At 38.8% G+C, this 27,956-nt stretch overlaps 1 protein-coding gene across 1 annotated transcript in view; it reads left to right on the forward strand.

Moving 5' to 3' along the window:
- Nucleotides 1-985: 985 nt before the first annotated feature.
- LOC311442786 (uncharacterized protein) overlaps nucleotides 986-27,956 on the forward strand; it is a gene marked incomplete at its 5' end in the record, with an annotated part of 188,807 nt that continues 161,836 nt past the window's right edge. Inside the window, 2 exons of the transcript XR_014696859.1 lie at nucleotides 986-1,058; nucleotides 2,873-2,967. The remainder of the gene's footprint in view (nucleotides 1,059-2,872; nucleotides 2,968-27,956) is intronic.

Consider the following 27,956-nt stretch of genomic DNA (forward strand, 5'->3'; position numbering starts at 1 on the left):
AAACCTTAGAAGACAGTCTAGGGGTTTTTGTTGTGGTGGTTTTTGCTTTTTACATTTGAGATTGAAGCTTAGTATCTGAACAAGACTGAAATAATAAAGCCATACAAAGAAATAACATTGCGTTGTTTGGGAAGTGCTGCAGTGCCACCACCATACTGCTGCCTGAAGGGACAGACTCCGTAAAACACTGGTGTCAGTGTTTATGGCAAAGAGCCTCTTCCCTAAACTGACCTTTAGTTTATTTCTGGTAAGTAAGTGTGTTAACATTCAGGCCGTTTTATTAATTTGTCACTTGCCCCAAATTTTATGGCAGTAAGTAAAAGTAAAATGAAACCGTAATTGTTCTGTTACAGCCTTCCCTATCTGGAATTAATTACAAAGTCATTATAATATCAACATTTATTTTTTTGTAAAGAGAAAGCCACAATCATGGTTTTGATTTCACATATGCGGTGTAGAAATTGCCTGATCGTTCCTCTGTGTTAAAAGTACGTTCTGTAACTCAACCAGTGCAAAGGGCTGGGAGCAGTTTTCTGTAAAGCACATTACCCGGTGTATTTCAGCTCTGCTGCTGCAGGTGAAGAGTGGGTGTGTGCTGAGCTGGATTAAGCAACTGTTATGAATCCACCCAGATGTTCTCACCCTTTAAATTAAATTCCTCTAAAATTTATGTCAAACAGTTAACAAATCCTTGTGTAAAGAATTTGTTGAAAGGGAACAGTTGTAATTAATACAAGGCTATAAAGTGGCTTTTCAAGGTAGTTTGTGACAAATTAAGCCCCTCCAAGTTTGCCCAGGCTGATGCAATACTTATGGAGGCAAAGAGAAGCTCTGTCTCTGGCTTTTGAGGGTGGAGAATGTGGTGGGAGGAGTAAGAGCCAGTAATGAGCCCCAGAGGAGGAGAGAAGAGAAGCAGACAGGAAGGCAGAGGTGTAGAGGCGGGCTGAGGACTACATGTATATAGGTGAAATCTCTGGGGCTTGAGACTCCATGTAAGTGCAGCTCAGTGGAAAATGAGAAGATTCCATTTTTTCTTCTGTGAATGCAACTTTGGACAGGTATAGTAAATTCTGTATAGATCACTCTGGGATTGTGGCAAGGAGTGTGTTAAAAGAAGCAAACAAGTTCTTTGTTTTTAAAAACCAATCCATGTTTTAGTATCATTTCTTTTGAGCTGTGTAGGGTATCTCAATTCTCTGTCTTACTGGTAATACAACAAAGTTCAAGAACCTTGAAGAAGATATTGCTAGTACTTGGGGGATGGAAGGGGAGCTATATAACCTAGTATCTACATAAGCTAGTATCAGCAAATAAAAGGTTCTTATGGGTCTGTTCTCTCTGATGATCCTCTGAAGGCCTCTGCTGGCTTGCTTTGGAGTGCTTGGAAACCACAGTGGTGAGAGTTCTATTAATGCCTAGATGAACTGATTAGTTGTGTGACATGCATAACTCCATGTAATGCACGTGTCAAACTGAGACTAGACCCCTTAAGGCTAATTCACTGCCTCATTAGAAGCCAGTGAAATTTCTTCAGCATCAAGTAATGTGTTTAGATGTGCTGGCTTTGGCAGGCTCTCTTAAGTCTGTGCAAAATGTAGCATTTTAAGGCTTGCCTGGCAAACAGTGACCTACAAGAAAGCAATCCAAAGGTGACATAAGCATGGACCAATGTCAGCCATGTGGAAGCATGCTATTGGTCAAAGGCTTGAAGAACATGTGATGAAGGCAAAGGAGCTTTGATATATTTATAATATTCCATCATAATCAATTCTTACACTGTCTGCAATTTACATAGTCATAGATAAGCCTGAAAGCCATCAGATTAACATGTCAAAGAAACGCGTTGTCCATTTATTCCACCTAAGCCTAACTGGTTGTTCAGACTCTCCTGAAGGGATAAGTCAAGAGCAAACTAACCACATTAGATTACTCAATTTAGTACTTCAAAACTATTCTTAAGCTAAAAATGGGACATCTTAGACATCATTTGGTCTGTCTGCCTGTCCTTCCGTCACCCTATCATTGTACAAGTGAGCTGGCTTTTTGGCAAAGTGATAATAAAATTAACTATGTCCAATTTTTTAAATCAAAGGCAACAACTCTGCTTTGGGGCTCCATTTTCTACGACTCTAATGAGGAGGGACAGGCAATTATTATTATTTATTTCACTAATTAGCTGGATAATCATTCATTGTGAAACTCTTCAGTGTTAGAAATATGTTCCTTGTACACTTTGCTTAACACAGCTTCCTTTTGATCAGACTGAACCATTGTGTGACATCTTTTATTAGTGGGGCAATAGGGGGGCACTTAAAAAAAAAAAAAAAAGGCAGGATAATTTCTGAGCTGTGAAGATAATGCAACAAGAAGCAACAGTCCATAAAAACATCACCTTTCAGTCTCGGAAGACATAATGCTTTATGATAACCATAAAACATTTTAGTGCAAAATAAATTGCTGTCCTATTCAAATCCTTAAATGTACTACAGTGGATGTCACTGAAGACATACAGCTATTTTTTCCAATACTGAGATATATTTTATCATAATTTGTGGTGTAGGTGACAACCTTGTACACATGATTGCCTTTTCTTGCTTAGTTAGCTTGCCAAGGTCAGAGTCCTTTGGCCTTTTATGGATGTAGGACTATTAGAACATAAACAGGATAACCAAGTATCATCAAAAGAAAACTCGTTTCCTTGACTTGTTAGTTATATACCCTTTAAAGATTTCATAGTGTTCTGAGTATGTACTTACTGAAAATGATCTCAATAAATGCTTTAGCAAATTCTTAACACTTGTAAAACATGTAGGTGATTCTTCTTATTTTCTTTTTTTCTCTCTTTCTTCTAATTTTTTTTTTTTTTTCATAGCTAACATCATATTTGTTTTGGAGCTGTTGTGAGGTGAATGACAAATGTCAATTAAAGGAAAAAGCTGCAGTTACAATTCAGAAGTCTTGATCAAGGTAAGTGCTTCAATTTCTCCATAGTTGAATTCTGTCATTTCATGTTGTGCCATTGGTGAGCTCCTTGTGGCAGGCATTCTCAAGGAGTTTGTGTAATTTGATGCAGAAAACAAGCACGAGAACATTGGAGGAGAGGTTTTATTCTAAAGTGTTATGTTTCGTCTGCCGCTGATCATCATTAATCAATGTAGGGCAATGTGAAAAGAATATAGCAAAATGCTAATAATAGTGACTTGGTGACGTTATTTAGGGTACCTCCCTCCTCACAAATACAAGTGTTTTCCTTGGATGATTAAATTTTGTTACACAATCTTAACTCTCATTGAATGGAACAATAAAATAATATTTTTTAAAAAAAGTATTGATGAAGTCTATATGGAAACATAGAAATGTGGTGTGTTGGTGACATTTGCATAAATAATATATGTGTGAAGGAAAACAAATTTAAAATGCATTTTAAATGTTTGCTTTTAAAATGCACTGAAATTTTTGAAATGGAACATCAGCCACAATTAAACTTTACCACCCGTCTTGAGATGTTGGGAGAAAACTGTATGTAAGCCTCAAAGGAAACCAGTGTTTCTTCAAGTGTAATTAAAAATTTAGCTTTGAGCATGCATTTGTTGATTGGTATTGATACTGTATTGAAAAATGAAGAATTTTTCCACTCTGGTACTGAAGACCCTTTACTTCTTAGTCAGTGAACAAACGTTGCTAGCATTCAGTGTGTTGCCAAATATCCTTTAAAAGATGTGTGGAAAATTGCCCAGCAGTTCACTTCAAATAAACTTTTCCAGATTTGAGATGCTCAATGATCAGAAATCAATACTGATTTCGGGATCTAAAGGAACAGTGTTGCTGTAGAGCAGTGCATTTGCATGATCCAGCTCCCGTGAAACTCATCTTCTTTCCCTTAAAAGGAGCTTATAAAAGGTTTTAAATTATTAACCATGTTACCAATATGTTAAAGGATTGTGCAATTGAAATCAGGGATATTAGCTTATAACTGATGAATAAGAGGGTTATAAGAAACCTTTTTGCCTGTTGGACTTGAAACCATTTATCGCAGCATCTGTATTGAACTATTGAACTTATTGAACTATTTAGAAATGATATAACGTGACTTTCTTGATGTGTTCATCATATGTCTGATAACCTGTATCGTGTAAGAAAACAGTTCCCCTGGGAGACAGGGAAATTATGGCTTTAGTCTCTCATATTTAATGTTTTCCTGGTTGTTGCTCATTGGTTCCTGGCAGTTTATTTTAGATTTTACAAACAATAAAAGCAGCAGCAGTAGTAGTGTTTGGATTTTGGATTCAACAGACATATACATTTTAATCTAAATGACAATATTTAGCAACAAAATTGCTTCATTTTAACTTCGCTGCATTTCTTAATCTGTGAGAACTATAATTTAAAAATAATGAATGCAACAGGGTGAATATATGGCTTTCATTAATTCTAAATACTGCTTATTTCCAGCACTTTTTAATTATTTGAATATACTTCTCAATATATTTAACTGGAGTGGAAAAATCATTCAAATCTCAGACCATTTACGATTACCGGCATATCTATAACTTTACATTCAAATTACTGAACTTCAGAGTAATATTTCATTCTGAGTATCTGGTTTTCCTGTGTGTTAGAAAACACGGAAATGGTCAATAAAAATGTTTTGGAAGATGCAGGTTTCATAAACCATGTTACCATAGAACACACATTATTAAATTACAAGTCCTGTGTGGAAAAGCTGACTTGAATCCCAAGACATTAAGTATTGTAACTGAGCATCTGTGCTGAGTCTTGCATCCTTCTTCTGTATTAAAATGGCACTTTCTGTGAGTGGCAATGGTCCACGGGCTGTGAGGATTTCTTCATCGCCCACAACCATTTCCTTTGTGTCTTCCTTGTGCGGCATATATGCAGGCACAGCGAGAACTATAAGGCCAGGTACTCAAGTTCTGTGAATTGTCATTACCTGCTTTGTGGATCTGAAGTGAAATTGTCTTCTCATGGAATGTTGTGGGGTTTTTCTTTTCAGATTGCTAAGGCTAAAACACAGAGTTCTTTCCTTATTTTCAACGTAGCCATTAACAAAGTTTTATATAAGTGTGGACTGGTGGCAGACATCAAATGCCTGTTTAAATCACAAGTCTTTTACAGATGCTGGACACAGAAAAAGCATGTATCAGAAAACATAATCTTTCTCACCTTTTCCTGGCAGTACCCATAACCTATTAATAAATAGCTGCATAAGTCCCAAAGCTGTATTTTGCTCTGGTGGTGCTTTTTTAGAGTGCAGGATCTGTACCCTGTGATAGCACTTTCCCTGCCTTTTGATGACCTGAAACTGGGTGTGAAGATCGACAACTAGAAAGAAAGAAAAAAAAAAAAAAAAAAAAGGACAAATATATCACGTTTCCCTTTTTTGGTGTTCATGTGCATGTATTTATGCCCAAATAGACCTGGTCCATCATGAAGAATTAGTTCAAATATCACAGTGTTTTGGATAATTAGCATTTGTGTAAGGAACCAAAACTTCCCTTGCTGCTTTAAAATATATATATATATATATATATATATATGTATATATATGCACATACACACATAAAATCCCAAGGTGATTCTTACTGTTTCTGGTCAGTAGCAGAGTTTGCAACATGATTATGGGCTATCTGCTCTCTTTCGCGAGGCCAAAATAAATGAACTTGGAGGGTTCAGGGCAAACTGATACTGACTGGGGCAGAGCAGTACGTATCCATATTTAGTTAGCTCACATTTTTTGCTTGCTACAGTTGCAGTTAGTGAGAGAAAGTAAGAAAGCCCTGGGCCAACGTCTTTGTGCTTTCACCTGAGGAGGGCATGTGGTGTTTTTTCTTCTTTCTGTGCCATCTGAGTGAATTTGGTTAGCTTGGGAAGGGTTGGGGAAAGAGAAATTCTGAGATTGTTTCAAGAGCCTGTACCATATAACTGACAGCTCTTCACTGTTGAATTCCTTCACTGACTCCAAGGTTCGTTTTCTCATCTTTTTCTTCAAGGTGCTGTGCACTCTGCCTTCTTTTGTATTTGTAAACATACTTTGACTTCTCTCTCTTCATGTCTCTTAAGCTGTCACACCAACTCATATCATCTTTGTGCTGACTTATTTGTATCTGTGATTTTTTTTTTTTTTTTCCTGTGTACCAAATCACTGAAGGCCCTCCAGTATAGGAATCCTCTTCTGCACGGATACTCAGAGCTAATCTCTCAGAGGAACCGTACTCTCAGAAGAGTGTCTGTTTGTGATGGAGCTTTCTAATTCCCAGTTATCTGGTATTTTATTTCACAGATATGTTATCCTCAGGTTGCAACTCTATGATTCATCTATATACAAGTCCTATCTGTTGCTGACAATAGTCAGTAAGGGGCTGAGGGATGACAGTGGGTCAAGTACTAAAATCTTTGCTCAGTTTCTATTCCAGGTATTGTGAAAATTCCTAATTAAAAATTTTAAAAGGCAAATAAGTCACTAAGGAACTGGCACACGTACATAAGGAAGCACTTCACAGCAGGGACTGGCTCACCCAGAGAATATCTTACCAAAGTAACCTCTCAGAGAAAGTACTCACCAATCACCTTTTATCTCCTGTAGACCTCGGTTTCTCATTTTGTGTTCCCCATGCTCCATTTACTGGCAACTGTTAAGAAGGATACTTGGTATGGCTCTCCTTTCTGAGAGACATCAAGACTTTCAAGTTCATAGGAAGTAAGCAACAGTGCAAAGTGGCACATAGCCATGCTCAAAATATTTAGCCTGTGTTTGGTTGAAACAGGATCCCAAATGATTTACCCAGGTTGTCATAACTGGATACATAGCAATGACTCCAGCTGATGATTCTAAATGTAAAATAAAAGCACTGGCATTGTCAGGAGTTTACGTGGGTATAAGAATTTTTCATTTGTATGACAATTAAGGGTTAAAAAATAAGAGTTGCTAAAAATTTCAGGCCAGTTACAAAGATTTTTCCTTCTATGTCTTCGACATATTCTTGTCAATGTACAGGTAAGCATGGGGTTACTTGCAGGATGAGGGCCACAAAGCTGAGGAACTTGATAAATAAGAAATGCAAATAACTGTAAATACAGCACCTTTATGTAATCATTTCCTTCTATCCCACCTGTTTCCAAAGAACAAAGTTTCAGGCAAAAATGCCATGTGTCACATTTCATCTCTGTTCACATATTTCTGACTGAATTACTACCCCTCGCTGCCCCTCCCCATGGGAGTTCATAGAAGTGCAGCAAGACCTTATTATCCTGTTTATGATACGAGATTGTATTCTAGTACTATGCAATCCATAGTAAATCCATCCACAGAATTAATTCTGGGGTTGTGAGAGAGGTATACAAGTAAAAGCTGTAATGATTTACAGTTTGAAGACACAGCTGATATGAAAATAAACATTGAATTAGTTTCTCCTATATGTCTTGTTTCCATTAGAATAATGACAGTAGGTGACATTTTTCACATTTTAATTGGTGTTTTGCTGATTTTATCAGAATTTTTGCTGATCAAAGCAAATTGGCTATTTATTTATTTTGCAGTGATGCTAACTATTCAGTGCAAGTTTAATGTACTGTAATGAATTTTAAATATCCTCCTAGTCATTGCAAGTATGTGAATCTAGACTCTTTCTCATAAGAGTTTAAATAATTAATTGAGTAGCAGAAAAAGGTAACATTTAATATAATAACATTTTCTTTGAAATACGTCGGTGCATGTTTTATAGTACTATCTCAAATTAGTATAGGATAATTCTGTCCCATGCACCATATGCACATGGCTCACTTAACCCAGTCCTGACTGCATTGTTTTAGACTGATAGTAAAGACCTCAATTATTAGTTTATTTCAGTAGCTTGCTAAATGATAAGTTTTTATATTATTTATACTTCAGTGACTTTAGCTTAATTGGTTTCTTTTATGTTATTTATCCATACAGATATATTGCACAGGTTTTTTAAATATTAATGATGCATTTTATTTCACAGTATTGTTTCCTACCCATAATGGCATGCCATAAATCGACCTTATAAGTATGAAAGAACTAGGAAAGTTCAAAAAGAAGAAAATATTACAGCATAATTGAAATAGTTGGTTAACTCTATGATACAATTCTTCATGTATTTTCTGATTCAGGGAAGAACTCGAGCATGCATTTAAATGTTTAGGAGTAGGATGTACGGCCTGAAATAGAGCTTTAGCCTTTGAGGACATAATGCCAAGTTGTGCAGAATTTGACATCAGTTTATTTTTAATGCACATGGTAGCGGGTACTGGTACATTTTTAGACACTATATTGTAGTCTTTCATGCTTTGCTCTGAACTAGGATTGGTTCAAATATATTGGTAACTGCACATAAAATGTGAGATTAATGCCTGGGATTTAATGTAGTTTACTTCTAGACACTAGTAAAACACACATTCTTCTAATGGTGGTAAGAGTTTGTCCAGTTCTGGCCTCAAAATAGGCATATTCAGATCCCAGAAAGCCAGTGGTTCTGAAGGAACTAGATGTAATTGTAGCTGCAATACATGCATACATTCTTGTTCTAATATGAACATTAATTTTTTTTCGATGCACTTTTTCAGTGAAACCTATAAAATAATCCTCAACAGATCATATGGAGTTAATTCTTTAAACTTGGGAGGGATTATGTTTTATGCAGGTACAAGGAATGCACTGTGGTAGCAGTCAGTAGTGAAAAGCTGTTCTGCACTGTGATTACAACAGAGGAAACAGTCTGAGATATCTTTAAGAGAGAAGAGAGTTTAAGACAGTTTGGCTGATTACAAAATGGGAGGTTCAATAGGAGATATGTGTGCTCAGAAAAGGTACATTATCAAACACTCTTCAAAACGCCATAAATGTTGTGTCTACATCACTTGATCAGATAATGTAGATCCTGTGTGTATATACAAGAGAGTTTTTGTTTTTTTTTTTAATGGCAATTTTTATCAATTTGTGTGTTCAAATAAGAGATTTTAATATGTCTCGAGCAACAAAATTTGAAATTGCCAAGTGCAAAGGTGTGGAACTTTTGGTTTGGAGATGGGGTCTCCATCTTTGACCATTCTGATCTTTAGGCAGGCATGACTGGTCTTCAGAGGAGCCTGGAATTGGATCCATGGATCTGTGGAGAGAGTCCAAGCACTGGCTGACAGCACATGGCAAGCTCTGCAGCAAGTTGGGTGATGTTTAGTCTGGTTCTGATGAATGCTAAATTTCCTTTGTCTTACTCAGCCATTTCACAAGCTGGCAACCCGCTACTTTTCAAATGACTTCCTGAGCTTGACTTGGACAGCCACTTGGAAATCCCTGAGGTGGTCTTGTTTCAGAAATCACCAAGTGTCCAATCTTTTGGAAGAAAAAAAGAAAAGAGCATGCAATCTGAATGGGTTTCTCATGTTTTAGAGTAAACAGTCAACCTGAACACTGCTGAGAAGACAAGTGATGAAGTTAGGAAGACAGCAGAGCTTTCTCTGTCATAAAAGATAATGAACTGGAAAAAAAGTGAAAGATATTTTCTTTATTATTTATCTCCAGAATATGTTGAGTTTTACCTTTGCTGCTACAGCAAAATGGATATAATATACCAAAATAACACTAATAGAAACCTTTCTTGAAGGCATTATACAAAACACATTTCAAAATATGAAAGGAAGAAAGCTGATATATTCTGGCTTTATTTGTTGTTCTGTTGCTTCTTGTCATTCATTTAACATGTGAAAAAGAGCTATAACTTGTTCAAGAAGCATGGTTTTGTACCAAACATTTTCCCATACTTAGCAGTAGCTATGCTGGAATCTGTCTGGTCTGCTGGGGTTTGGTAGCTTGAGGAATTAATGAATATTCATTCCTTTTCCCTGGGTACAAAGTAAAATAACTAGTAATTAGTATAATATTTAATACTCCTATTCAAAATAAATAAATCTTTTGTGAAAAAAAATGTAATTATTATAATGTAGCAACTTCTGTGTGTGTAACTGAAATTGGATGTGCTGTTTTGAAAATGCTTTTAAGCCCTCATTTACATGTTTCCAGATCAGTTAATTATTCCCCTTGTATGCATAAAACAGAACTCTGGATTGTACTTGCATATATTATTCATTTTGCTATCTATCTTCTAAGTTTAGCTGATTCTAATATTTTAATTTTACATTATTGTACCAGTAATATTTGTCTTCTGATACAAAAGTTATTCTTGTCTGCACTTAGTTTTATGCTCATTTTTAAATCAAATGGCTTACACAGAAGTAAGTGTGACTATTATAACTTAGGGCTTGTATTTTGCGTATTGTACTAAATTAGTCACATCTTGCCTTTCTGCAAAGGCAGAGCTTCTCAGGTGGGGACCTTGGCTTTTGCTGGTAAGGTCATGAGGCTGAGAAAAACTCAAGTGATAAAATGATGAAGGCAGGAACCTTGGAACCGGTCACCAGGGTCAGAGCTTGGGAGTTGCTCTAATAAGGCCTTAGCCAAAGCTTGCTGAAAGCTGCAGAAGGATTTGTGGTCAATTTCAATGAGACCTTTGATGTTTATGTCAACATTAGTTGCTGAACTTAGTATTTTTTTGATACCTATTAGGTCATCATTGACTCAGTCACTAGGTCCAGTTCATTATTCCTATCTTCGTAGGTGTAAATGGGGAGATGTCTGACAGCACCGAGCCCTGCTGCAGTTGTGCTATTCCCTTCCCAGTCTTGTTGCTTACCACTAGCACCAGGGTCGCTCTGTCCTGCCTGTAGATTGCAGGGAGATGAAGTGGAATTGCAGAACTCTATTTTTTAACATGCTTGGGAGTTCACGTGGGGTAGCCATATAAATAAATACCTTGGAAGTCGTCGTTACCTCTTACATGTCATGTTAGCCAGTTCCTGTCTGATTTTGTATCGATGATACCCATTTCAGCCTGCTGGCAATAGCAGGGGAAACTGTTCTTGGGAGCGGAGTTGGTTGTTTACAGGGAACTGCTGGAGATGGAATATGAGCTGCATTGACAGCCTGTGTGCCCTGACTGTTGCCACTGTGGGTACCTGTTGATATGACAGGTGGAACTGAAGACAGAAAACAACGGAGCTTTCTCTCACCCACTTAATGAGCTTAATAAATAGAGTTAGCCTCTCACTAATTTTATCTTTTTCCTGGTTTATTTTATGTCTCTTTTGTATCAGAGAGAATCCTAAGCAAAACTTTGTACCTGCTAAGGGTTTTGCTGACTGTATCACGTCATCTGTTCTTTTCCTTTGTTGTAGATTAGTTTTTTCAGTAACCTTTGGATAAGTGGTAGGACTTTAGCTAGAGTTGTCAGTCATGGAGTATGAGGAAGGTAGTGCTCCTGCTGCCTAGATGCTCAAGGTTACGGGTACCAAAAAAGCAGACACAAAATATATGCAGAGGATTCAGGAAGAACTGTATAATGCAAAGAGTAATAAATGCTAGTGAGGAGTAAAGAACCAAAATCAGATAAGGAACTGTTTTAATGAAACTGAGATACCAGAGCGTTTTATGGACACACACACAGAGGAAGGGTTTAAAGGATGTGGAGTTGACTAAACCAAATAGACAGGGAAGAAAGTTTTGTCACACCAGATGATCTCTTCCTGTTTTGTAAACCATTATTCTTTTTTCTAAGCTACTTCTGAGAATACAGAAGGAGAATTGGTAGAACAGTGTGATTAGCAAGGTAGGGGTTTTTGATTTGTTTGGATCTTCTTACAGAAAGCAACATTAATACCCATGACCGAGTTTGCTAAGTCAAATCCTGAATGCTGACTTTCCTTGCCTTTATGGTAGCTAGTAGTAGCCTTATTTTTGTGACAGTGTTATGATAGTATTTATTTTTCCACAAGATCCTGGCCCAAAATATATAGTGCCTACATTTTAGTAGCTTATTTTCCTTATTCAGATATGGCACATTTATTTAGTATGTGCTTTTAAAACTTTGCTTTGGAGAGCAAATGACTAATTTACCCTGGAGGCTATTCAGCTTTTCAAACATTAATGAAATTGCTTTTACCTTTATGAAGTGAATGAAAGGATTATCCCCATTATAGAAATAATCAGTTGAGGTAGAGAGTGTTAAAAAGTAATCTTTAAGTTTGCATGAACAATTCAAAATGCAAAAACCTTATTTTTTATCCTATTTAGCATTAAATATCACGTTTGTATTCAGACACAACTCCTGTTGATTTGGGGCACAAATGGAGATTTCAACAAATAAGATTTTGATGTTTCAGATGGTGAATTTGTAAATGAAGAAAGTGTGATGAGGAAGGATCTTGGCAAAGTCTGATTTGATTTGTTAAGGAACCTGGTGTTTGGGAATAGAATCCAGTTTTCCAAAGCAAATTCAGATTCATGAATCAATCATCATTCACTTAATGTTTTCCAATAGCCTGTTTTCGATATTTTTTCCACTTCAGCAAGAAATTAAGTTGTAACTTCTATAGCTAGTCTAGTGAACAATAATTCTGTCCAAAAAAAAAAATGTTTTTAAGGAAGAGAAATATTGATTATGTAGTTTTTTAAAAAAAAAAAATCAAATGGATATGCATAGAGGAATTATTGGGTTCTGCATGGGCAGTCTTCATCCTAGTGCTTTACAACTTCAGAAAGCTTTGTTTTGTAAGCCAGAAACATTTCATCAGCTCCTCTTTCTGTGTGTTGTGTCCTCCTGATAGATATGTCATGTCATCTGTCATGTCATCTCTGTTTTTTCTACTTCTATTTTCTAAAGGCATCCTAAGAAAATCAAACTTCTTTAAGCGTATTTCGCCCACGGTCAATCTGCAATGTACTTGTCACGTTTATATCCCTCACGCAGGCCTCTGCTGCGTGTGTTAACACAGTAACTGATGGCAGTAGTAAGCTCTTTCCCTGCTGCAGGTGAGCAGCAGACATTTCTTCCACATGAGCTTGAAGCAGAGGAGTGGTAACGTGTGAGGAATCTTCAGGTCCATGGGAGGCCCACGAAGTGGTGGGCATTCTAGAAATCTCTTTTGCCTGCCTCCTGTGAATCTCTGACTCCTTTCTGACCTCTCCAATCTGTTCCTCTCATATCGCTGCTTCCTTAGCTCTTTTATCCCAGTTTCCTTCTCTTTGTCTATCCTAACCGAACATTTCCTCCTCAGCTTTCTCCTACAAGACAAACTCCACCCATGTACATACCAGTCAAGTGAGTTAACTGCACACTGGCAGCATGCTTACATTTACTCTAGTTCTCCTATGGAATTTTCTCTGATGTCGTTCTTTCTCTTTGCCTTCCTTGTTTTCATGGTCAACAAAGTATTTAACAAAGCTGGCATTAATGCATCATCATGGAGTATTGAGATAGCACCCTTAGAAACAGGCTGTAGAGCCTCTCAGAGCTCTACACTCCTTGCAGAGCTATTTGTTAGGTTTTGCCAAATGCTGGCAGATCTCCCCATATTTGTGCTTGGCTCTTGTTTTCAAGGCTGTCACAGCAACTGTCATGACTTTGTTTCTAGATGAATTAGTCAGTTGTGAAGAACAAGGAGCTAGCATGAAAGATGTGCCAGCCTGTTGTTTTTTATGTGCTGACCCTGAGTCCTGCCTGTATACAAGGAGCTACAGGTTGAGGGGCAAGAGGGGCTTATTCATAACAGTGTGTTTGAGAAGCCCTATTTCTTTTCAATAATAAGATGTCAGAATGATGTTTCTCTGTGTGGATGGTTTGAAACTCTTTTAGTTGTATTGCACTGTAGATTTTGCTCCAGGTGCTGTGAACTTTGATGTCAGTAAGTTATAACTGAACTAAAGGTAATAACACTTTTGATATTCTTTGAAAACTGAGGATTTTGGAGTGCCGTTGTTAGAACAAACCAGTCTCCTAGTCTTATTTAGGATGTGTAAGTAGGTGTTTCTTGTTCATTTGTTTTGCTTTGTTAGGTTTTGATCTCACTCTTCATTTAAAAAATCTTCATTAAAGTATATTAATATACTAAGTATACAGACTTCAATAACTAACACAAGCTCTTGAGGCAGAAACTCACCTTATCATTTTGGTAAACCTTTGTGCATATTTACAATGATCCATAAAGAATTATGGATGGTAATACCATAAATTGTTTCCTAATAAATTGCTGTGTAAGAAAGGTTGGAGAGAGGCACAGCAAAGATGAACAGGCTCAGAAGAAGATGTTATAAAACCCTGCTACAAATCACTTAAGAAAGTGGAAAGTAAGATAATTTACTGTGCTTCTCCTAGATAGGATGGAATTAATAATTAGGGATAAACAAATTGTGACCTCCAACATTTAAGTTCATCCTGTTGTCCTTCACCTTAAGTCTGTCCCTGCCCATGCTCTTTCACAGGTATTATGGTAAATTAAAAAGGAGTGATTCAGCTTAGAGGTTCATTACCTCTAAGAAGTGAATGGACACTTGATTGCTCAAGTCAGAGGTGGGTGCTAACATATAAAAAATGTTAGCAGACAAAATGAGGCCCATTACAGACTCTAGATTTTTAGCTTCCTTCCCTTTACAGTGGGAGAGTGAAAAACAAAATCTGTGGGATAAGAAGGTATTGGAAAGATTCTGCGTCTTCTCCAGCTTTTCAAGGGAAGATACACATGAGGAAGAGTGTGGAAGCTCTGCAGTGGAAACTGTCAAGCATTCGTTGCGCATCCAGTATGCCAGAAGTTTCCTCTCTAAACAAGAACTACTTGCCATTTACACTGCAGGTCAAAAGATGGTTTTGGTATATTGTACCGCTCCTGCTCACAATATAATTTTACTGTTTTGTCTGTTTCCTAATGAGACCAAGGGCACATGAGATATCTGACTTTGTTTTGAAGTAGCCAGTTCTTTGAAAAATCAGTTTGCAGTGAGTGCCTTCACATCTCCAGAGAATTTCAGTAGAACTAAAGCTGCACTTTAGTTGACGTAGTTAGGGTTGTGTATTAAATTAGTTTGAAATTCATGTCCTATTGGAATGTGCAAGCTATTAGGTCATCTGCAAATGCTTGAAAATCAGTGAGCCATATTTTTCTGACTTTTGCTTTTATGCACCCAAACCTTTCCCACCAGGGAATTGCCAATACTGTCTGAGTTCGTTCCTTAAAAACAGTTCAGGTGTTCAACAATGTAGAGAACAAAAGCCTCTGGGAATCATTTTGCTGCTGGGCATGATTGCAAGCCTTTTTCTTCTCCTCCCAAACACCCACTAGTCAAGTAACTGAGATGTGCTATTATTGATCTGCAGATGTACCACCGGGCTAGTCACTTGTCATACAAAATGTGTCAAAATTTGCACATCAGTTGCAGCAGTTACTTCAAAAATCATACTTCTCTATGAAAATAAAACAGAAAATCACATGCCACTTAAACACCTCAGCAATAATTCTGTTGCTTCAGGCACTTGAGCTGTAATAACTGTTGGCATTTTCATTCCAAACCTATATTTTTTTTAACGTTTTAAAAAGCACTGTCAATTTATACCATTTTGAAACAAGCAAAGAATGCATGAATGGGACAGAAAGCTGGCCATTAGGCCAGTCAGCTGACCATTGCTTGCCTTCTGCTTACACTTGTCTTCTTGCTTCCTTTTACTACTCTATTTAACTATTTCTGCAAGGTACAGTGTGTTTTTTTTTTAATCAGCTGCATACATGAAATGTGTTTTAGAAATGCGCTTTGGAATAAATATATTGTTTCCCATTACATGCCCAAATCCAAACCAAGAAATGATTTTTTCATGTGATTTGAAGATGAAGCATTGATTTTTCTTTTATTAGCTTTGCTGATCGTCACTTTTCAGTTATGCAAGTCTCAGGCTGAACTCAATCTGCTATCCTTTCTTCTTTTAGTCCGGACTCCTAAGGGAGCAAGAATTATTTGGTCTAATAATGTGTTTTTCTCTCCTTGTCTGACAGTGTATTCATCTTTCCTTGCAAACTTCATGTGTCAGTGACCGTCAGGTCTGAAGTGTTCCCAAAGATATTGAGGTCCTGTAAGCTTTCTGAAAACAGGTGTTTATATGAAGTAAGGAAACCCTAATACCACTTTCACTAAGAAATCGGCTGTGGAATGTGCTCCAAACAGCATTAGACAGTAGTGAATCCAGAGGGATGCTCAGTTCTTGAGAGAGATTCATTCTTGGGCAAGTCTTGTTGGCTCTGCTGCTCACAGCACTGTTTGCTTCACTCTGCTCTTCGCATCTTCTGCCCTCGGCCATGTGCTGTGCCTCACTGAACAGCTGCAGTAACAGCGTTCTGTCCATCTGTTTCTTCCCCACCCCCTTCTGCCCCCAAGTTGTCTTTGAACCTTTTCATCCTCTACAGAAGAAACTAGCAAAGACTAGCCAGGTATGGCCTGCCCATTCACATTTTATGCTCTTGAACTTCTGCAATGAAGCACTTCAGTGATGGTTGGAGGAAGTAACAGGAAAACAGGAGGCCCAAATGTTCAAAATGGCATGCACGGACTTAACTGTAAGAGTAAATTACCCATGTGGAACTGTGGTCATTTCATAGGAAGTTGACCACTGAACAGTTTTCAAAATTTGGGTCTTTACCAAGCAATTCATATGTTAAATCTTTTTATGCTTTCACCTTAATATATTTAGCCAGTTTAACATTTAAACAGTGCTCTTCCTAGGTGAAAAATAATCTCATCTGGTCATGCAAGTTTGCAGTGTGTGCTTTCCGAATGCTCCAGGTGTCAGCTGGAATCCCCCCATGAGGGCTTGAATCAAGGGATCAGGGATTGACTGGAAAGGAGAGTACAGATTATTGCCATGTTGCTTCTCACAGAATACTTTCATACAGTAGTTTTCTGCCACAGTTCAGCATCATCCTTTATTTGCCCAGTTTACTTTGGTCAGTTTTTCTACTACCATGAAAATGTGTTTTCTCTTCAGCTGTGGCTGGCCTGCTGTCTTGGCACTGAGAAATTCCCCTGTTAGTGCATCTGTGCCAAAACCCCAGCTGAATGCCCTGTATTAAAATGCAGATGGGAGAAGGAAAGACTCTTTTATCAACTGCAAAGAGATAAGACTTCTGCTAGCATTAACTGTATTTATTAATAGACTTGCACTGCCTGGGAACACACATCCAGATTTTCTGCTAAAGCGTGTGTTAAATCTTAGTCATTTCTTTTGGTGAGTGACAGCTTTTACTGACTGATCCAAACTGCATTACAATAAAGTTCTCAATTTAGTAGTCATAGTACTTTGTCTAGCAACTAATAGCAAAATGTTATGAAACTGTTTCTTGTGACTTGCTACAGTGCCATGTTCATACAGCTGGCTGCCTGGCTGTGTATTTGAGAGAGAACTCAAATATCAAGATCCCATGCTGGTGAAGGATGAGTTTGTTATGGAAATGATGCAATTACAGTACTTGCTGGGGAGGGGGGTGATTGCTACTTTGTTCGCAGAGTGCCCCACGTTGGCTGATTAAACCACAAATGAAGTGCAGCATTAACAAGCCCATATTGCATGACACACTGTGAGAATCACAGAAGTGAGTAGCTGTGAGTTAGTTGTGTGCCATTACCGACTTTATTAGGAGATTGGGTTCCAGTTGTGCCCTTCTCTGGCTTTGTTATCGACTGCACTCTAAGTCTGAATTATCAGGCCCTGGTGTGCTTGTAAGAACTTGATCTTCTCAACATCTTTTTTCACTCTTTTGGTTGCTTGACTGACCTTGTTTTTATGTTAGTAGGGTTATTGATGGGAGTAGCCAATGAAATGGGTAGTGAACATGGGAAGCATTTTCAGAATGGGTTATTAAACTCCTGCCAGAGCTTGCATCTATTATAATTATCGCAAAACTTTTATGTGGCCCCATAAACTTGCATGGTGATTTATAAATGTAGGCTTAAATTTTGCTAATGCATAAGTGTGAGTTTTTAACTTGTAGGAAGGAAACTACACCTCTGCTTACTATAAACAGGGTGGGATCCTTATGCCAAGGTGTTCAGAAGGTACTGATTTAGACTGGTATCGCGGTGCTGGGTATACAACCTAAACATGATTAGTTCCATTTCTGAATTCTTCATAAAGTTTGCTTGTGAAAATGGTAGTGGTCTAATTCTCTGAGGATCTGAATGCTTTGAATGCTTTTTAATACCAGTGGGAAAACAAGATAGTTGTCATCGTGCACAGTGGAGTCTAAAGCAAAAAATACAGAACTGGGCCTTACAGAAATCTTCCCGATTTTCTTAGCATATGATATCTAGGAGCAATAGCAACAGGAGGTCTTTGCCTTTCAGTGGCAGATAGTTGGATGCCACCAATCTGTACATTGTGTAAAATTCTTGCAGCTTTTGCAGCTTCTGGCGTTCAACTAGAAGAGTTCTAAGTAACTCAATTTGATTACATTAGATTTTCTTAGACACAAGTTGGCTAATTTAGATTTGATGTTCTCAACCTAAAGCCATGAGTTTCCAGATCTGTTTGCTCAAGAACAGGCCTCTGCTGGAGGTGGAGGAGGCTGGGGGACCGCTTATCAGGTGCCTGAGCTGCCTGGGCCCAACTGAAAGTCTTAACACAGAGGGGGAAAGGAGCTGAGAGGGAGCAAAGGGGGACTGCATCATTAGTTGCTCTCCTCCCTCCTTGAAGCGCACACACTCCTGGTTTGGGCAAATGTAGGAATCACAATTGCAGAGTGTGTTACTGGGCACTGCTTGTTTGTGTATTAACAATTCAACAGACTTCAGTGAAAATAATACTTTAAGAACCATTTTAGAGCCAATGTCCTGGCTGAATCCATCTTCAAAAAGTGTCTCAGGTAAGATCTTTTTTCTGTGCTCAAAACATTCACAAATCTGGATTAAATGTCCATGTATTCAGCTATCAAAATGACAATTGTATGTAAAATACTTTCCAAAAGAGCAAAAACAGAGCAATATAAGAGGAGACTATTTTAGGTTATGGGTTTGAATAATATGACCGGCACAAACTTCAGTTTTATCATAAGCACACTGTAAACTTCAGGGATAGGAATGAGCACGTGTATATTTTCTGGATAAGGATAAATGTGAAATCATCATTAATGCACTTGGTTTCACAGATTATTACAGTTTTAGGAACACAGTAAATTGTCTAGAGCTGTTTTGACCACGCCATGCCAAAATAATTTGTGCCTTCTGAAAATATGATTTTACTCGTTATGTTTCTAAATCTGCTTGGAAAGATTGTATGTATTTATGAGGGGCTCTGCCTAAGTCATACAAAGGGAATTTTCAGGAAAATAGCTCCATAAATCTTAGGAAATGCAAAACTAACAGACATATGAAGGATTTGTATTTAGAAAAGGATCTCCCAGTGGGTTGCTCTCAGCAGAAAATGAAAAGGTCTTCTTTGCATTCAGTTGAACTATTAGTGCATTTTTTGCTGATATAAGCAGCCGTACAGGTATGGCCCCTGTCACAGTCCCAGATCTCAGCGCTGCAAATTAGCAAGGTTTTAACTTTGCTCCAAATATCATGCTAGCTCATTTTCATTATGGAAAAGGTGGGGGGGAGGAGAATGGGACAAAACACCTATTGGCAAAGCACATTATAATTGTTTAAGCAGGCCCCACAAGTCATGCATTTCAATTATTTGTTCAAAGCTGCCTGCAATTAAGAGTTGCAAACAAGGTTTTTGAATGCAAAGTCAGACAATTAAAATGTTTCATGAGTGCCTTAGAGAGAGAAGTTCTGAATTAGCACTTTGAATACACAAGACCTCCTGTTTTCTAATCTCCTTTCCCTTTTAGTGTGAAAGAGAGAGGAGATGTATATTTTTCCCAGAATTTTTCTTTTCTTTAAGCTGGGCTGATCCTAGGGAAGATTGAATCATCCTAATCTTTGACTTGTACATTTGAATGTCTTCTGCTCCTTGAGGGATCATCCTTCTTGCTTCATAATGGTCCAGGTGCAAAAAAAAACTTTGTCCACGTCTGGCTTGTTCTCGAAGGGGGGTCGTAAATCACTTTAAGCATCTCTCCTCCCTCTTGTGCACTCTCCTTCTCTCCCCCCCCATCTTCTTCCTTCCCCTTTGAAGAGGCAGGACTATTTTAGCCGGTGATTTGTGGCACTCAGGCGCTCAGAGTGCAACCCCTGTGCTCAGTAAGCTAACAGACAAGATGTGGGAAGCAGTGATGCATTGGCTTGTTAATGGGAGTTCTGTGGATGTTGGTATTGTAACTGTTGGTGGTGATCAGATCACAGCTGCTCCCAGGGGAAGGCCTAACTTTTTTCTCTTTAACCATACAAAACAGACTTAACTTCCCTACTCCTTTCAGGAGAGCAGTGCTGCTCAGGGTTTTTTTGGGTGTGGGTGGTTTTAGGTTTGTTTGCTATGTTGGGGGGATTTTTTATTTGTTTTTCTTGTTTGATTTTTTCCTTTCTAATGCCATTTAAATACTGATTGTTTGCATTTAGAATTGGCAGTTTGTGAATTTTTAAGGTTTATTTTTTCTTTTATTTGCTCAGAAGTCCACTGCTTGAGAGTATTGGACAGTTTTTTCCCCTTTACTTCTCTGTTAATTTTTGTCATAAACTCATTTTAATTTTAATCATCTTGATGCAAAGCAGTGCAAGCTGCTGCATCCCATTAGATGCATTTTCTTTTGTGTAGGTAGAGAACCTGTATCACTTTAATTTAAAAAGATCTGTGGAGTAAACTGCAAGAGAAAACACCACATTAACTCATGACTTTGTAAAATAAATAAATGAAACTGTGAAACGATACACTGATTTGATTGTCATTGAACTTTCCTGGGATTTGCTGGCTTGCTTAAAGCCTTAATCCCCTTTTTTTAAAAAAAAAAAAAGTATGTGTGGGGGGTCATACCACATGTGTTACTGAAAGCAAAACACTTCACGAGTTAATGAAATAGTCGATTTTTTGCTGCAAGGCCAGTGGTACTTTAAGGACCACTGGGTAAACTAAGCTGTAGTTTGTGGAGTTTCTTCTTAAATGCAGCATTGTATGAGGGTGAGAGGCTGTGCTGACTTGTTTGGAGTCTTTCTGCTTGTGGGGCTGAGCATTCATGGATAGTTCTCAAAGGCAGGGATTAGTGAGCTGCAGCGTGAGGACACAAACTGCGTGCACTTCGAGTCTGTCCCTCGGCAGCTCAGCTCATGTGGGCTGAGCAGTCTGCCCACATGGGCCTCCTCATATGACATGACCATGAGGATGTGGTTAGCCAAAGCACCTTCTGGCAGCTGGGTCAGGATCTGAGAGGAGATGGGGTGGGACCTCAGTGGCAGGATAGATTATTATTCCTTATCATCCCATTGTGCGATTTCTTGCTCCTTGCTGTAAGGCTGCTGTGGCTGGCCTGCCCACCCTGCTCTGACAGCTGTGAGGTCCTAGGAGCTGTCAGTTTGTGACTGATACATCGCTTGTGAGCCTCCACGCGCAATGTTTCTCCATAGGGTTTTAACCATTTAAGCTTCATTCAAGCGAAATTTTGGGTGCTGTGCAAGAAGTTTCTCCTGTCTCTGAGAAATACAGGAATGGGATGTCGTTTATATCTGAATGCCATTCGGGAAGGACTAATAGATACTAATATAAATTTTGTTTTTTTTTCCAAAAAATGTTGTGGAAATATGTTTAAAGACCCTGATTTGCACATGAGCGCTCTGTTTATGTATGTATGTCAGTCCAGAGTGAATTTCACAGATGGATGTTTATGAGGAGAAGAATCTACTTGTATTAAATGTCTTTAGTTTGCTTGTATAAACAGAAAATTCTCATATATTTAAAGTAGAACCTACATACAAGCAAGGTTGTACACTAGAGCACATAAAAGGGACACATATTCATGCCCCATGCTGTGACACTGGACGCACGAGGAGAGTATATGTGTAAAACCTCCTAAAACGCATTTGATAACATTACGGTAGGAGCAAGCTGGCTGTCCCCTGGGTATGACTATGCATTCCTCCTGCTCCTCACCAATACCACTTAAAATTGTTATGGTGCACCAAGAGTTGCATTTTGAAGTACCAGCCTAGTAAAAAAAACAGTTTGGATACCTCCCTGGGCTGCTGGGAGGTCTGGCTGAGTCTTGGGATGTGTCTGTAAGTACAACAGCTCAATTCAGAGTATTTCATGAAATCCTTTGTGAGCTTTTCTTTATTTTTTCATTTTTGTAGATATGTTTCTTCTTTTCTTACCTTCATTTCAGCACTTTCCCAATACTTTATCCTTTTTCAGAAATAGTTTCAAGATCTTTCAGTTAGAAGGCTACAGACATAGGGGCTCTGACCTAAGTTCATATGTCGGATTCAGAATAATACAAAAGGAAGAAACGGTTTAAAAAAGTGTTGTGTAGTTAGTAGACTATTGAGAATGCAGGTCTGAAAGATAAGGGTCTGGAACAAGACTTGAGATTTACAGATCAGCCGGGGAGTGGGCTGGGCAGGGAAGAAAAGGAAGAGGACCGTGGAAGGCATTGGGACCAATGTTCTCACAAAAATTCAGTCTCTGTACTCTAAAATGCAATCCGGTCATCTCTGGCAAGGAATGGTAGCAGACTGTGGGAGACAGGAGATTTACAGCACAATTGTTTCAATTTCATTCGCATTGAAACAGGTGGAACTTTTTATTGTTTTAACAATAATAGTATTGTCTTTAGCATTTAATTCCTGGTAATGAAATTCACTCTGAAGTGGACATGGTGTTTATAAATGGGTTGATAGGCTAAGATACAGAAATATATGCTCAGCAGTTTAGTATTATACTGAGAAAAATTATTTACTTTAATGGCTAAAATAGGTTTTAAGAAGTCCAGACTGTAGTACTAGTGTGTGTGTGTGTGTGTGTGTATACACTACTATATAGTATATATACTGTAGACATGCTATATACACACATACACACACACACACACACACACTGTCAGATAACTCTGATTTCTGTGGCATTACAGTCTGTGTTCTGTACTGCTGGAGTAGAAGCTGAGACTGCATGTCAAGGCAGTTTATCACTGCCTTACCAGTTACAAAGATTATTCTGTTTCTTAGGGTTCAGGTATAGAGAAGTGTGGGGGGGAATGGTAAGGAAGAGCAGGATTCAGATGAGGTTGCCCAAGCAGAGTTGGGGCTGCTCTTGCAGTCATCTATGAGTCTGCCTTTGCCTCACATATCGGGGTGTCTGTCCTACTCTGTCAGTTTTGGCTTAGGTATGGAGTTAGGCTTTCAAGAAAGGGTGGTCTCGGGCATACAGTGAGACAAGGACTCAAAATGTTTTCTGAGGGAAGCTGGGGGATTTCTCACCTCATTATTCCTTATCCTGAGGACGTGGCTGTGTTCCTTACTAGGTTTGTGTTTGGTTTCTTTTTATTTTTCCACCATCTTTTCCTGCAGAGTTAAATAAACTGTTTCTACATTAATGAATCAGGGATGCTTGCTACCCAAAGATTAAGGGGCCAACTCACTATGTCTTGCTTACTGTGGCTATCTAACAAGTATTAAAATTTCTAGAATACTGCTGACAACAGCAGTTTTTTCTTCCCACACAGTATGCATTTTAAGCACAGGTAGAAGTCGTAGAGGGTTGTACTCAACTTCGTTCATGGCTGTCCATCAGTTTGCATTTTCTCTAATGCCAGAGATTTCTTGGGTCTCTTAAAGTACAATTGCTTTTTCTTTATTTAGTAAACTGTGAAATGGGAAATTTGTGACTGAGTTCTGAAAGAGAATGGCTGCAGACACAGCAGGCCGGTGATGAGCTGTGACCTAAAATACCAGGTCCTACCAACTTGCAGAGCATGCATATTTTTCAGATATTCTTTTTGTTCAACAGCAATATCAAACATCAGAGTCATCATTTGGTTGTAGCAAAGTTTGGTCCCTTAAAGGCGGTGTGTTATCTTGGGATTGTCACTGTGGCAGGCAGGAGTTCCCCAGGAAGTGGCAAGGTGCCTCTCCATCAAGTCCAGCAGTTTTTCTAGTGGGGTAGAGTACTGTAAGTTAAATGCTGGCAATCCTTACGGGAGTTTCAAGCAAACGAAATAGTATTTTTTCTTCGGTGCATCAAAAGCAGCTGCAGAAATTAAGAGAATTGGCAGAAAACTTAAATCCTGGCCTGCATATCAAGTTCCTAGCAAAATTTTCACTGGCCTCACAGTTACTTGGATATTGTTTCTACTGTGCCTCTGGTGCCAGGAAGAAAGATTGTCCCTAAATGAAGACAGCATGAGCTGCCTCGACTGCCCAGGCCAAAGAAACATCCAAGGGACACCAGCTAATTTTGCCACTGATGTCTTAATAGCTTCAAATAAAATAATGAAGCCATAGCATGGACAATAATAGAGTTAAGGGCTGGTTTCCAGAGCAAAGAGCTTAGCAAATGCTACTTGTGCTGAACCTGCCACCCAGTATTTCAGTGAGAATCCAATAATATTACCACATATCATATTTTTGCTAGGCATATTTGTGTGCCAGTGCTACAAATCTAGTGACCCTGAATTTCTCTCGGTGTGAAGAACCAAAGCAAGCACAGCTTCTCCAGTCTATCCCAGAGTGAAGGTCAGTCAGAAGGCAGTTCTGCATGAATCTGGAATGAAAAACATGGTTATGTGACTGGCCATCCACAGGGGGGTATTTTCAGTTCTCTGCCTGCACCTCCCCATTTCCGCACTGGGTCTCTGCTCCTCTGCTGGAGAGCCTTATTGCTGCTGCTGGACAGCAGGGCCAGAAAAAGACATTTGTGCTATACCCTCACACCTTGCCAGAGCAATGCCGTGTTCGCTTTCGATACAGTAATTACAAGTAATTCTGGTCAACAGCTGTGATCAGGCGCAGCTCTTATATCTTCATTACACTGTGCAAACATTAACTAAATAATCCAGACGGGACGGAAGGGTAAGTGGGAGTTTTAACTGTCAGCAAGGGAGTACTTCTTGGGCACTGCTCTCCGCCAACAGCTACTGCCCTGGCCCATGCTGTCTGGGTGGCTAATCAGGCAGAGTGCAGGTATCCAGGAGAGTTAATCGCCTGGGACAGCTGCCTTCTTTCCCTACCACCCCTTTGTTGCTTCAGTAAAATGGAATTATTCGAGTACTATTTTCAAATGTATGGGACTGTGAATTTCCAGTGTGCCTAGAACGCTTGTCTCAAAATTGGTAGGCTTTTGGCTGAAAGGCAGGCAGTATACATCTGGCCTTATTTTTGCACACAGCCCCTGCTCTCCTACCTTCAGCTAAGGGGTTCGGCCTGATTTAGCAACGTCGCCGCAAATGCATGTGCCGCTTATCCAGTGCTGCAGAGCAGGTACCGCTGCAAGAACCCCAAGAAGCTTTCCAGTTGTCCACACGCGTGTGTCAGTTAAAGCCGGCTGCTCTGCGGGGCTTGCATTTTATTTTTCTTCAGGAAGCCAAGCACAGGCTGTTTGTTGCTTTGTTATTTCTTCTTGGTTTTTGCTTTACATATCATTGTGTTCATAGCAAAGCATTAGCTCCTTGGTGAGCATTGATAGGGGATTGCGAGAGCTTTCAAAGCTCTGTTAGTGCTGTGAGTTTTTGCACTTGAGTGAGTAAGGCTTCCTTCACATTGTAAAAGGGAAGTAGCACATTCAGTGGTGAACTTTGCAAATAGCAGGGCCAAATGCTGAGCAGCAGCTGCACCTTTAGGTGCCTTTGTCCTGTTAGCAGACCCAGAGGAGAAAACCATGAAAGTCTCACTTATCTGTTTATCTAGCTTGCAGCAGTCTGATGCCTTCTGCCACCTTTACTGATAATGGTCCCTTTGAAGTTGAGTGCAAGTGTGAATTTATGGTTTTGTAAAGACTGGATTCCAGAACAGGTCATAAATTACCTTGTTAGACAAAGGCTTCTGGGGAAACAATATTGCCTTACAATCCCTCACTGTGTCATTATCCTGATGCATTTCTAGCATGGCAAATAATTGACCACAATGATACGCTGCCACTTCTCCAATCAAGCTTTAAAATTGTTTGCGTAAACTCTTCTAGCAGGAAGAGAGTGTTATGTAGCTATAGTACGTTCTCATCATCGCTCTTAAAATGAATCTTGAAATAAGTCTAGGTGATTGTTTACGCTTAATATTCTGAAGCCAAAGACAATTAGGATCTTTATTTGCTTGAAACAACATTTGTTTAATTTACGATTGTTTCCTTTTTAAAAAAAAAGCGTTTTGAAATAAGATCCATTTCAGGTCTTCTCAGGAGGTGAGTAAAGAGCAAAATAATGCAGGAGAATGAGAGAATGTGCATCTTAGCTAGATCCTGATGATTACCTGCTTTATAGAGAGAAGTGGCCTGATCTGCTGCTCAGATAAGCTCTAAGCCAAGCTGTGTGGTATTACACAACCAAGAGGTCTAGATTGGAAATTCATGGCTATCTTTGATACTCTGTTGTTTTCCTGGACTTGAGCAGAAAGTGAGTTTGCGTTTGGCTGGACAGCAGGTATTTTTTTGTTCTTTTGTTTGTTTGCAAGAAGGAGGCATGCTTAAAATAGTTTATGGTATATGTTTGGTTCTCATACTGAAGTTTCACTAGCAACAAAATCATTGTTTTCCTTTTGAAATGGTGGATTTTGTGTGTTTTGTGGTGTGTGGGTTTGTGGTTGTTTTTTTGTTGTTGTTGTTTTGTTTTGTTTGTTTGTTTTTTTGGTTTAGGTTTTCTGGTTTTAGTGAGGGTGACAGGAAAACAGAAGCATTGTCATGATGTGCATGGGATTTGTAGCCTATCTGCTACAGAGCAGTCTGGACTTGTTAGCAGGTTCCTCAGAAAGGCCTCATCCCCGTGATTTACCACAGGGGGACTCCTGGGAGATGCTGGGGAAGTTGCATTGGCCATACAGTAAGGAAGATCCTCTGTTGATTTTTAAAGTTGCTGGGTATGTAGGCATTTTTGAAAGTCCATTAGTTGTATAACTATGTTTTTATCACCTAAATACCTTTAAAGAAATCTGACTCACGGCTTCTTTATTAAAGACTTCTATGGTTCCAAACCAGACACAGAGACCTCTGCCCTTTCGAACATCTGTATTTCATACTTGCTCTATCACTGTCCCTCATGATCTGAGCTGCCCAGGGCAGTTGTGGTTCAAAATTAAATTGTTAAATATCTTTTGCTGTACTTGCCTGTAACATAACACAAAGTGATTCTTCAAGAGAAAATGAAACTTCGTCATTTCATAATCACAGTGCTTTTATTTCAGGTTATATTTCTTTAGGTTACGCTCACATATCTAAATCTGCTTGTAAACATTTATAGTTATTTGTCTAAAAAAAATGGATTCATTTATTTTTCCTTTGTAGTCCAAAATAGAGTCTGGGACCATCTTGCAGCTCAGGAGTGGTTTGGAGCTTTCTTTGTTTTCTGAAGTGTACAGTCTCACTCTGTCAAAGAGCTAAAGAGTAGCATGGTGGAATCCTTTGCTTAGAAAGTGCTAGAGAAGATTTTGTATGAGGATTTTTGACTGCCTTGTAACTCTGTGTTGGTCTGTTTCCGCTCCATTCCTGCTCTGTTCCCTCTCTCCCTCGAGTCCTCAGTGCTGGCAGGTTTCTCTTGTCATCTGTTACTGAAGTGGCAAAATATTGGCTGGAAATTACTTTTAGTTCATCTGTGATAAAGCACACGCTCATTTTTATTATTCCATTTTCCTTCTCAGTTCTGTTGCCTTACAGACTAAGCCCACTGGAATGGTGACTGCACTGTGCTGAGGGCTGCTAGGCTCCGTTTCTGGCTCTTGTCTCTGTGAGCTATTAATAAGTAAATAAAAAGAAATGTCTGCGCCTGTTCTTACTGAGGGTTGAAAAGGAACTGTAGTGTGAAAGGAAAAGCAAACAGACAAATAATGGAATAATCACTGGTACAGACATACCAGGGCATCTGTGAAAACACTGTGTATATCTGTTCCAGTAAATTTCCATTGAATTATTCTCATTCACTGGATAATAGGTGGCTGTCCGGCATAAAAAGCTTTCAAAGTCTTTCTGAGGCTTCACATTGAA

Source organism: Aythya ferina (assembly GCF_964211825.1).
Source record: "Aythya ferina genome assembly, chromosome: 11".
Lineage (NCBI taxonomy): Eukaryota > Metazoa > Chordata > Aves > Anseriformes > Anatidae > Aythya > Aythya ferina.